Here is a 12,378-nt window from a genome sequence, read left to right on the forward strand (position 1 = left end):
CAATATAGTTGATGAACATCAATATGAAAATCTTCAATAAAGTGCTGGCCAACCAAATCCAGCAGCACATCAAAAACCTCATCCACCACAATCAAGTCAACTTCATCCCTGGGATACAAGGCTGGTTCAACATATGCAAATCAATAAACGTAATCCATCACATAAACAGAACCAATGACAAAAAACACATGATTATCTCAATAGATGCAGAAAAGGCCTTTGACAAAATTCAACACCCCTTCATACTAAAAATTCTCAATAAGCTAGGTATTGATGGAACGTATCTCAAAATAATAAGAGCTACTTTTGACAAACCCACAACCAATATCATACTGAATGGGCAAAAACTGGAGGCATTCCCTTTGAAAACTGGCACAAGACAAAGATGCCCTCTTTCACCACTCCTATTCAACACAGTATTGGAAATTCTGGCCAGGGCAATCAGGCAAGAGAAAGAAATAAACGGTATTCAAATAGGAAGAGAGGAAGTCAAATTGTCTCTGTCTGCGGATGACATGATTGCATATTTAGAAAACCCCATTGTCTCAGCCCCAAATCTCCTTAAGCTGATAAGCAACTTCAGCAGTCTCAGGATACAAAATCAATGTGCAAAAATCACAAGCATTCCTATTCACTAGTGATAGACAAACAGAGAGCCAAATCATGAGTGACGTCCCATTCACAATTGCTACAAAGAGAATAAAATACCTAGAAATACAACTTACAAGGGATGTGAAGGACCTCTTCAAGGAGAACTACAAACCACTGCTCAAGGAAATAAGAGAAGACACAAAAAATGGAAAAACATTTCATGCTCATGGTTAGGAAGAATCAATATCATGAAAATTGTCAAAATGCCCAAAGTAATTTATAGATTCAATGCTATCCCCATCAAGCTACCATTGATTTTCTTCAGAGAATTAAAAGAAACTACTTTAAATTTCATGTGGAACCAAAAAAGAGCCCACATAGCCAAGACAATCCTAAGCAAAAAGAACAAAGCTGGAGGTATCATGCTACCAGATTTCAAACTATACTACAAGGCTACAGTAACCAAAACAGCATGGTACTGGTACCAAAACAGAGATACAGACCAATGGAACGGAACAGAGGCCTCAGAAATAACACTACACATCTACAACCATCTGATCTTTGACAAATCTGACAAAAACAAGCAATGGGGAAAGGATTCCCTATTTAATAAATTGTGTTAGGAAAACTTGCTAGCCATATGCAGAAAACTGAAACTGGACCCCTTTCTTACACCTTATACAAAAATTAACTCAGGATGGTTTAAAGACTTAAACATAAGACCTAAAACCATAAAAACTCTAGAAGAAAACCTAGGCAATACCATTCAGGACATAGGGATGAGTATTTCCTTATTTCTAACTATGAAGTTTCTAGATGGCATCTTCTACCAGTAGAAGACTTTTGTCTACACTGAAAATCTTTTGTTTAGTGTTCATAAATTATCTTAGCTAGACCTTCTGAAAAACTTGCTATAGCTTCTAGTTAGAACTTGCAGCTTTACTTTACACTTCTATGTTATGGAGATGGTTTCTTTCCTTAACCTTCATAAACCAACCTCTGTTCACTGCAGTCTTTTCTGCTGCAACTTCCTCAGTTCTCTCAGCCTTCATAAAATTAAATAAATTGAGGGTCTTTCTCTGGATTAGGCTTTGGCTTAGCAGAATGTTGTGGTTCCTTTACTCTTCTATCCAGGCCAGTATACTTTCCTTTGTATCAACATTAATGCTGTCTTGCTTTATTATTATGTGTTCATTGGAGTAACATATTTAATTTTCTTCAAGAGCTTTTCCTTTGCATTTACAGCTTGGCTAAATGGGGAAAGAGTTCTAGCTTTTGGCCTTTCCCAGCCTTCAATGTGCCTTCCTCTCTAAGCTCTTCTAGCTTTTCATATGAAGTGAGACTTGCAGCTCTTCCTTTCACTTCAACATTTACAGGCCATTGTAAGGTTACTAACTGGGCCTATTTTTAATATTGTTGTGTCCTGGGATATAGGGAAGCCTGAGGAGAAGAAGAGAGATGAGTAATGGCCAGTTGGTGAAGCACTCTGTAGAACAAACACATTTATTGATTAAGTTCATCATCATATGTGGGTGCAGTTTGTGCCATCCCAAAACAGTTACAATAGTGACATCAAAGATTACTGATTACCAATCAGTATAACAGATATAATAATAATGAAAAAGTTGGGAATCTTTTGAGAATTACTAAAATGTGATGCCGAGCCATGAAGAGAGCACATGCTATTGGGAAAATGGCATTGATAGATTTACTGGATGCAGGGTTGCCACATACTCTTAATTTCTAAAAAAAAGTAAAATATCTGTGAAGCACAATAAAGGAAATTGCAATAAAATGAGGCATGCCTGTATGTATATAAACACACATACATACATGCACATGCACATGCATTTTTGTCATTATAAAGCATTTGAACTAGAAAGATATTAATATAATGGTTATAGATTGCAACTTGATCCAATTCCTTTAATCTGCTTTAATAATTGTCCTATCGTATGCAAGATTTTATTTGGAGAGTTTTGGCATTATAACAAAGGCTAGAAAGTGAAATATCTATTTTCTGAATGTGTTTTTATCTTCCTGGAAAAGTTTTTATTGTTTTATGAAGAGCATTCTCCCACAGAGCCTACCCTTTCAAAATGTATGATGAAGATTTACTGTCTACAAGCTTTTCCAGATTTTGTTTAAGTTCAGAGGCCTTGCTGGAGAGCTTTATCATACAGCTGCATACAAGAATATTTTCCAATCTTACCAGATACTGTGAAGACACACAAAGAGTTTCCGGGGTGTGGGGGCAGAGATGCTCTCATTGGGCTGTAGATTTCGCATATGAAACTCAGGTCTTTGAATAAGTTCCCCAGTGTCCTAATCTTAGATGGAATAGGGGCTGTGAAAAACTTTCTGAGCACCCTCGAACACAATGCATGTCTATTACAACTTCAGGACTGCATCTTGTTTTTCAATAATTGAAGCCAGGAGATTGATACCAAGCTTTTCAAAAGGCCTTAGAAGCAACTGATCCAAGCAGACAAATTGCTCTATTTTTATGATGGATTCTGCATTTAATTGTATCCTACATAAAATGCTTCCTAGTTCTATTATCTTAACCTTTGTTAGTTTCAGCTTCTTAATCTCTATAATGGGTTTTTAAATGAGGCTTGTCTCATGTAATTGCTGCAATAATTGAAAAAAGTGAATAAAAGCTGATTAATAAGATAGTACATGTAAAGCAGGAGATGCATTGCCTAGCACATGGTAAAGTCTTCATTGGTCTTGTTCTTTAGTTATTGGTAGTTTTTAAAGCTACTTACTATGTACAAATTATTGTTTGAATAGCTATGTAGTTTATATGCACAATCGCATTATTTTGTGCTTTTAGCAACTGTATTTTAAAAGATGGATTTTGTGCAGATAAGCAGAAAAGCATGTTTACAGACATGATAGTAAAAGTGACCCCTAATTTTTCTTAAAATTACAAGATTCCATAAAAATTGAAATTTATAATTGTTGTCAGTTGCTGTATTCAGTTCACCAAAGGGTTTATATCCAAGAAAGGGCACAATAAGACACATCAATATTAAGTATGTAAAATCTAAAATACATTAAATCAAAAGGATTTCATCAAATACAGGTTGCTTGATATATAACGCATAGAGGGTGTATCTATATTGATGCAAAAGGGAAGATTTAAAAAATATAAAATGTAAAATACAAAAGGGAAAATTTAGTCAATTATGCTATATCATTTAAAATAATATTTTGAATTATATATGTATTCAAATGTGTGCATATGAGAAACAGGACATTAAATAGAATACAGTGAGAAGAGTTGAAGATATGAGAGAGTGCATGCAGCTAGTCCTAGTTACTTGTATTGTTATGGGTAGGTCACCTATCAGCAAAATATATTCTGGACATCACAATATGATTCTGTTTATTTGTTTGTTAGTTTGTCTATTTTACCGGTTGAAACAAGGCATTCAAATTTTCTTTCAAAATTGCTAACTCTATAAAGTAGTATTTCTATCTCACTGGAAAGGACATAAAAGCTCAAGAAGTACACGTGGGTAATATATGGAGGAGCCAGGATTCAAATTTAAATCTGTTTGATTCCAAAGTCATTCTTGCCACAGCATTATACTGCCTTTCCCAGAAAGTGAGCCCTATCTGGACAAATAGAGCTCAATTTGCATTTTTCGTTGTTTCACTGGCATTTAAGATAGTGCTCTAATTACAGGTACTCATTTGGAATTTTGTTGAAAGAACGACATGGATGAAAGAAAGAAAAATATCAAAGGCAAAAAAACTCACTCTCTCAAAAGGCATTAATTTCATGTTTATACAATTCTAAATGTTCAAAATTTTCTGTCATTTGATAATTCACAAAATTAAATCTCTACTAGGAAGTTTACCCTTAGCTCCCTAAGGGTGCAAACCAAGTCTTATTTTGTTTTGTTTCTCCAACCATAGGAGCTGGAATTTCAATACATATTTCCCAAGTTGATGAATACATTCATATCATGACTCCAATATGAAGTTAAGTCTGCATGGTCATGTATTCCTTATTTGGGACACTGTATAAATATTTGTTGGATGCAAATGTGCAGCATATGTTCTACTTATAACTCAAAAAATATTTAATGTAACTGTATATTAACAATCACTAAGAAGCATAAACAAAAGTTATGGGCTGGTTACTGTCCATTAGTAGAAATAAAATTACGTGTCTTATCTCTATTTATACTTCTATTCACTACATCATAAGTTATTCAGATAATCAGATAATAAGATCTTCACATAAGGTGGCTGCCACACCTAAGTAGTATTTAAATCATTGAAAAATTAAAATAAAAAAGAAATATAGAAATACAGAGGTAATTTATTGATTTATAAAAATTATTAAAATTGCTATTTCAATGTGATATGTGACTTTAATGAGACTACAGTTAAATGCTGATAGATTTAGTCTGTAAAAAAAATAAATATAGGGAAAATCCATGATTGTATTTATTGTTGATAGTCTCGCTTTATCATTTAGGTTGAATCATATGAGATTGTGATATTTAGTCTTTTTTGACTTATAAAAATAGCAATTGAATATGGTTGTCCATAAAAGTAAAGGGACTTATATTGATGTTGTTGCTAATGTCTCAGATTCAGAGCTGTAAAAAAGGGACCACAGATTCGTTATGGAGATTAAAGAACTCTTGGAGTATAAATGGTAGTTATTATTTTTGTTAATAGTAAGTAAAAACTTTGACCATCAAGTTGCCAAAAATCATTTTATGTATTAAGAAAATATCCTCCTAGTTTGCATCTTTTCCTAAAATATACTTTATGCCTACATTGTTCTTCAGATGTTCTGAATATGAACTAATACAGCAAAAGAAGAATGTGGGCCTTACCAAAGGTTTAATGTTTGACTTTCATTTCTAAATGTCATATATACACACAAAAAAGATTTCCTTCAGGAAAACTTCTCCAAGGAAGCCCAAGAGATTTCTTGCTCAATTCTTTGCCAAATAAAACCTCTAGACCTTTCAAAATTTGTTTCAGATGTACTCCTAAAGAGTACAACTGTCTGATCTGCAACTGGAGGGACTTACTAGCCATGCTGACCTATATTGCATATACTGAGTGTGGATCTTTCATGAATGTCAACTAAAATTTTATACGTAACACAGGTTCAGAATGTACAAGAGAAATCTGCATAGTCTAAGAGTAAAATGTGCTTTTAATTTAAAATGATGCAATGCCTCTAATTTTTCAAGTGTCAAGAAAATAATGAAGGCAGTATGAAGTACATTTTTGCAAATGCATTAAGCTGAAAATCAGTTATGAAGTCCAATTACATAAGATAAAATCCAGGCTGAAAATAAGCAAAAATGCCCTTGACCTAATTAAATCATCATTGGTATAATGATTTAGAGTTAGTTTGCTACTTGTCCTTCTGTTTTTCCCTCTGTTTGCCAAGAGTATCACTGAGCAGCATATTCTGGGTTTATTTTCCAAGCACTGATTTACATATGTCTTGTTTCAAGCACTTTTTTTTTTTCTCTCTTCTAGGACATCTGGTTTTTTTCTCAGTACTGGATCATATGAGGAATGTGGAAGACACCAAACTCAAACTTCTCTCCTGGCATCTGGCAAGAAAAGTTCCCCAAAGTTGTCTGTCAAAGAAGGTTGTTCTGAGAATTATTTTTAATTTCTCTCTTTCATGACTCTTCAATTGGCTATTTCCAAAATGTCAGCATACTTCCCCAAGCCTTTCCTTATTGGCTGTCAGTTTCTGAAAGTAATGCGGGAAGGGTACTTAATAGCACAGTTACCTGCAAGATCCCGGAGGCCAGACAGGATCAGGCTTCAGTGCCATAAACTTTCAGCATGGACTGGTAGCGTTGTTGCCTGGGTCATTTGCTAAAGACAGGAAATAAAAAAAAAAAAAGTACTTTAATAGTTCCACGGCTGGCCAGCGCGGTGGCTCACGCCTGTAATCCCAGCACTTTGGGAGGCCAAGGCAGGCGGATCACGAGGTCAGGAGATAGAGACCATCCTGGCTAACACGATGAAACCCCGTCTCTACTAAAACTACAAAAAACTAGCCGGGCATGGTGGCGGGCGCCTGTAGTCCCAGCTATTCGGGAGGCTGAGGCAGGAGAATGGCGTGAACCCGGGAGGCGGAGCTTGCAGTGAGTGGATATCGCGCCACTGCACTCCAGCCTGGGCGACAGAACCAGACTTCGTTTCAGAAAAACAACAACAACAACAACAACAACAACAACAAAGTTCCACAGCACAAGGAAGCAAAGCTGTCAAGTACAAATAGAACCCAAAAAAGTATTTTATAGAACCAAGAAATCACTGCTTGAAAATAAGACTGATGCCTATAGGCAGGTGAGCTGTCTTCACCTGCAAACTGGAATTACCTACACATCAGGCAAGATAAGTACATGTTCTGCTAACTTAAAGGATCTATGTTATGACCAGACCAAGAAGGAACATACAAGATGAAATTTTAGAAGAGTTAAGAATCATAAAATACCTTAAGGTTGAAAACACTTTTAGTTTTTCCAGAGATATTACCTTAACAGGTTTATATGTATTATATAAGTCTTAACCTTCAGAGCTTTATTGGGTTAATGCATTATCATGCAGGATCACTAGAGTAGGAATCTGAGGAAGGAGACTTAAAACTGTGAAATTAACCTAAAACCAGATTGTCAGTTTCGTGTGGTACAAGCTTCATTTACTTGATCTATGAGGATGATTAAATGTTAGAATAGTTGGGGGCCTGAGGGACTGTGGACTCCAGTCCTGTATATTTTTTCTTTTTTTGGATGAAGAAATTGAGAACTAGACTTGTAGACACAGGGCAAGGAACAAGCATAAATTCCTGACCTAAGGATAGTGGCCACTGCGACTGCCCTGCCTATAGTCAAATTTTACACTTCAGCCTTCCAAAACTGTTTCTTATTCTAGCAATCTGGTGTAGAGTGAAATGTTGCCTACAGTTTATATAACATATTATATCAATCTATTTTTTTTAAGTTTACAGATGTATATAGGTATATATTATAATTCCATGCAATTATATGTATTATACATAATTACTATATCAATATAATATGCTTTGGGGTCTTTTATAAATACATATATATTCTTTAATTATCGGAATATATAGCATTCTGATATATATGAGAGGAAGCTCAGAATCGGCAACTGTACAGACACAGCCACTGTGTCAGTGAGCAGTGGCCACATCCTTCTGATGATCTGACCTCCCAGTGGCTGAAAATCAGCTGCTGTGTTCTCTCCAGGACAATCCATTTTCAGTGAAGCCTGAGTGTGTGGCCACTAAGGCTGTGCCCTGCTCTCCTTTATTCTCTTATGTAATTCTAACAAGCAGAACTCAAGGAAAGCCAATCATAAAAGTCACTTTATTTTGTGTCCCACTGTGTTTTCATCCCTGCTTGGTGGGAGCAACTACTCCTCTGCCCCTGCATACAAACTCAGGCTGTCCTATACATTTTCTCATCCTTCTTAAAAAGAAAAATTCTTATAATCACTTTAAACTGCAAATGTAGTCTCAATGAAGTATTGAAAAAGAAAACGTCTAGTTACATGTAATAGCCAGGATTCCAACTAGATTTGAAACTAAATCTTCTCCCTCAATTGCATCCCAGTTTAAGACCTTGTTGGAACTAGCTTCTTGCGGTGCAGCAAAGGTTGATGTCTTTCTTTCTTTACGTACCTATCGTCGTTTCTCCTTGCCTAACTTGTAAAGCCTTTTTTTTTTTTTTTTTTTCTGATCCCTCCATTGTTGCAGCAGATATTTCAAAGTCAGGGAAGGGCATTTTATTTTCTCTGGGCCTCACAAATATTTACAGTTGACTTTCACATGGGGGCACTTTTGTGGATTTGCTGACGATTTTTTGACTGACTCTTTAATTGAAAATCTCTTCATGTGGACAGGACACCTTAAACTGGTTACTACCAATACCTTCTCAACCTCCACTTCCAGGAGTCACCCCATAGAAAAAATGACTCAAACAAAAATTTCTGTGACAGCTTCCATACCACTTCTCCAGAATTCATATACTTTTGACTGTCATCAAAGTGCAGTTATAAATTAAGATGCAACTCTCTACTCTGCAATCACAGAAGGCTTTAGATATGTTGGGAGAAAGGGGAGGGTTGAAATTGTAGTGGCTCCTACCAAAAAAATCTTCCCTACTCACTTAACCTTTCTGTATTGCTGCTAACAGTAATGGGGTTTAAGGTCATATAACTAGTTTCTGGTTATCTATTTCAAAAATTTGCTGTTTTTATGAGTGCACCATTAGAATAAAACATATATTATACATAGATTCATGCCTTAATCAAAACGTTCCAATTCAAGGTCCTACTGCACATCCTGACAATGAGTTTCCTTTAATTGAAGAAATTTGCTTTCTCTTGCAACATGAAAGAGCCTTTAACATTGAATGTCTTATGGTATTGAATATAAGAACTATATTCAACATTATGACCAGTGCACACATAAGCATAAATATGTGTGAAATAACACACACACACACACACACACAGGCTTTTAAAATCTTCTAGTCCTATCAGAATTTATTCTTGTCATATATTTTCTTAAGGCTCATTGTGATTTTTCAATTCTCAACACTTTTTCCCAGTATGAATTTCCTTCTTTTAGTTTCTTTTCTATTGAGCCATTGTTTTGGCTTCAAACCACAGGGAACAAAATGAATCAGGAAAACATCTTCCTATCTTGGACCAAACCACACTTATATATCTAAGACACAGAGGATATATTTGGAGGAACTAACCTTTCCCTTTAGAGTTATGCGAGTCCTTGTATCCATTGTTCTGCCCACACTAAAGAGGTGGGGATTTTACAGACCCCAGACGCCAAGCTGAAACAGCATTTGAAAGACTGGATACTGGGAGACATTTTTTGTAAGCATGTGAGAAATTTAAAATGATAGTATCTCCAATTTAAGCCATTAAATTTTATTTGTTAGCCCAAAACAATGTGTGTAGTATATTTTAAACATTCAACTTTAAAAGAGTTATTCTGTCTTCTCCATACAATCATCTAAGTTCTGCTTAAGCATTTTGATGATATGGGATGATAATGCTCTCTGGGGAGCAGGGCAAGGTCTCCTATATTCAACAATATACTAAAATAAATGACCCATGAAGGTCAGTAGAAAGATAAGACTCACCTGCAATAGCCAAAACAATTGAGAAGTGAGGAAATTGGGACCTACCAAAGTCACTATTCTTACTTCATGATTATCCCTTCAACTGATTCTGCTTACAGGCAAGCATGGGCAAACAGAATTGACATGCTTACCTGGGGGTTACTGAGGGTCAAAACTTGCATTCCAATATACTTATCTGATTGATAGGTATCTTACTCCCTGTATTAGGTTTTTAAGACTGGCATGGCAAGTACCAGACTGGGTGGCTTAAACTATAGAAATTTATTTTCTCACAATCTTGGAAGCTAGAGGACAGATTAAGGTATTGGCAGCGTTTGTTTCTTCTGAGACCTCACTCCTTGGCTCACAGATAGCCATCTTCTCCTTGAGTCTTTCTGTGGTCTTTCCTCTCTGTTTGTGTCCTAATGTCCTCTTCTTATGAGGACATTAGTCCTATGGGTTAAGGCCCACCCTAATTGCCTTGCTTCAATGTAATTGTCTCTTTAATGACCCTAATTCCAAATGCAATCACATTTGGAGGTTCTGGAGGTTAGGACATCAACATATGAATTTTCAAGAGGGTAGAGGAGACCCAATTTAGCCCATATACTCCCTATTTACAGACCTCTACAAACCTTTTGCTTACATCCCCCTACCTCTAGCAAAGACGTTGTCACCTAGATCTTCATAGTTATTTTTACCTCACTCCTGCCTTCATCATGTGTGACTTCAAGATTATGCATTAGCTGGCTCCTCTGTTCAGGATCTTACCAGGCTACAGTTAAGGTATCAGCCAGGACTGCAATCTCATCTAAGGCTCAGGGCTTTCTTCCAGCCTCACAGGTTGCTGGCAGAATTCATTTTCCTGTTGTCTGTCTGAGGTTTCTATTTTCCTGCTACCTATCAGCTAGGGATTGCTCTCAGCACCCAGAGGCCTCTCTCAGGTCCTTACTATATGGCTTCTTCCACTCAAAACATGGAAGCTTAGCTCATCTTTGAGACTAGCAGATCATTGTTTGCTCCTTCATCTTCTTTTAAAGGGTTGTTCTGATTAGGTCAGGCCCACGCAGGATAAATTCCTTTCTGTTGAACTCAAAGTAAATTGATCAGTAACTTAATCTGGGGGCGGGGGTGGGGGAGTGATATCTTATCATATTCACTGTTCTGCCCACACTAAAGAGGATGGGATTTTACAGGACATGCACATTAGGGGATAGGGATCCTGAGCCTTATCTTTTAGAGTTCTGCCTACCCCAGTGTGACTGCAAAACACACAACAGTGTAACCAGAGGTACTTCAAAGGCATGATAGCCAGAAATGTATTATAGCCTGCCTTATTCAAAATAAAATTGGTATGTCTACAGACTAACTAGACATTTGTTTAATGCATTATTAAGGGGATGAGCACTGTATTATTATTCAGAAAAGCCAGGTCTGATTAGTCCTCTGGATTTTGTTTTCAAAATCTTCTCTAACTCTAATATTAAATAGCTATATGATTACATATCTTTACTAAAATAAATATTTCTTGAAATAATAAAATAGAAATCTTGGCCTTTAGAGTGAGTTTTACTATTTTAAGTTAGTATGTACTAAGATTAAAGAATCTGAACATGAAAATCTTAGATACTATTGTAAAAATAATCTTCAGAGTAGAGGAGTTACTATTTATAAATTATTTATGAACATATTACAGTGTAAGAGAAGTAGTATATGTCAGTAAATCTATAAGCATTTTTAAATCCTCTTACATCATTTTATACTTTTTAGTTTGATTATACGTGTGTGTATATATACATACACACATATATATACACACATATATATATTTATATATATGCACTACTAGGCTCTATTGTTAGGAGCAGGTTCCATGTCTTATTTATCTTTGTCTTCTTACCACCAAATAAAATATCTAGAAAATGTACATTACCAATTGTTTATTGACTAAAATAGTAAATTAACTAATGAATAGATAATTCGATGTACAGTACGCTTTTAAAAGCTTGCAAAGGTAAGGCGCTATTTTTAAGTCATCATTTAGAAATGTAGGAATAGAGTTCCAAACAGAAGTGCGGAAGTTACAGATTTGAGCCATAGCTATAAAGACAACTCTCAACACTTTTTCCCAGTATGAATTTCCTACTTTTAGTTTCTTTTCTATTGAGCCATTGTTTTGGCTTCAAATCACAGGGAACAAAATGAATCAGGAAAACATCTTCCTATCTTGGACCAAACCACACTTATATATCTAAGACACAGAGGATATATTTGGAAGAACTAACCTTTCCCTTTAGAGTTATGCGAGTCCTTGTATTCACTGTTCTGCCCACACTAAAGAGGTGGGGATTTTACAGACCCCAGATGCCAGGCTGAAATAGCATTTGAAAGACTGTTTTATATGTTTTATTTTTATATACTAGTTCGTTCTTTCTTTCTTTCTTTCTTTCTTTCTTTCTTTCTTTCTTTCTCTCTCTCTCTCTCTTTCTTTCTTTCTCTCTCTCTCTCTCTCTCTCCCCCTCCCTCCCTCCCTCCCTTCCTTCCTTTCTTCCTTTCTTCTTTCTTTTTTTTTTCTTTCTTTCTTCTTTCTTTTTTTTCTTTTTCGTCTCCTCTG

The sequence above is a fragment of the Chlorocebus sabaeus genome, chromosome 15, assembly GCF_047675955.1.
Source record: "Chlorocebus sabaeus isolate Y175 chromosome 15, mChlSab1.0.hap1, whole genome shotgun sequence".
Taxonomy (NCBI): Eukaryota; Metazoa; Chordata; class Mammalia; order Primates; family Cercopithecidae; genus Chlorocebus; species Chlorocebus sabaeus.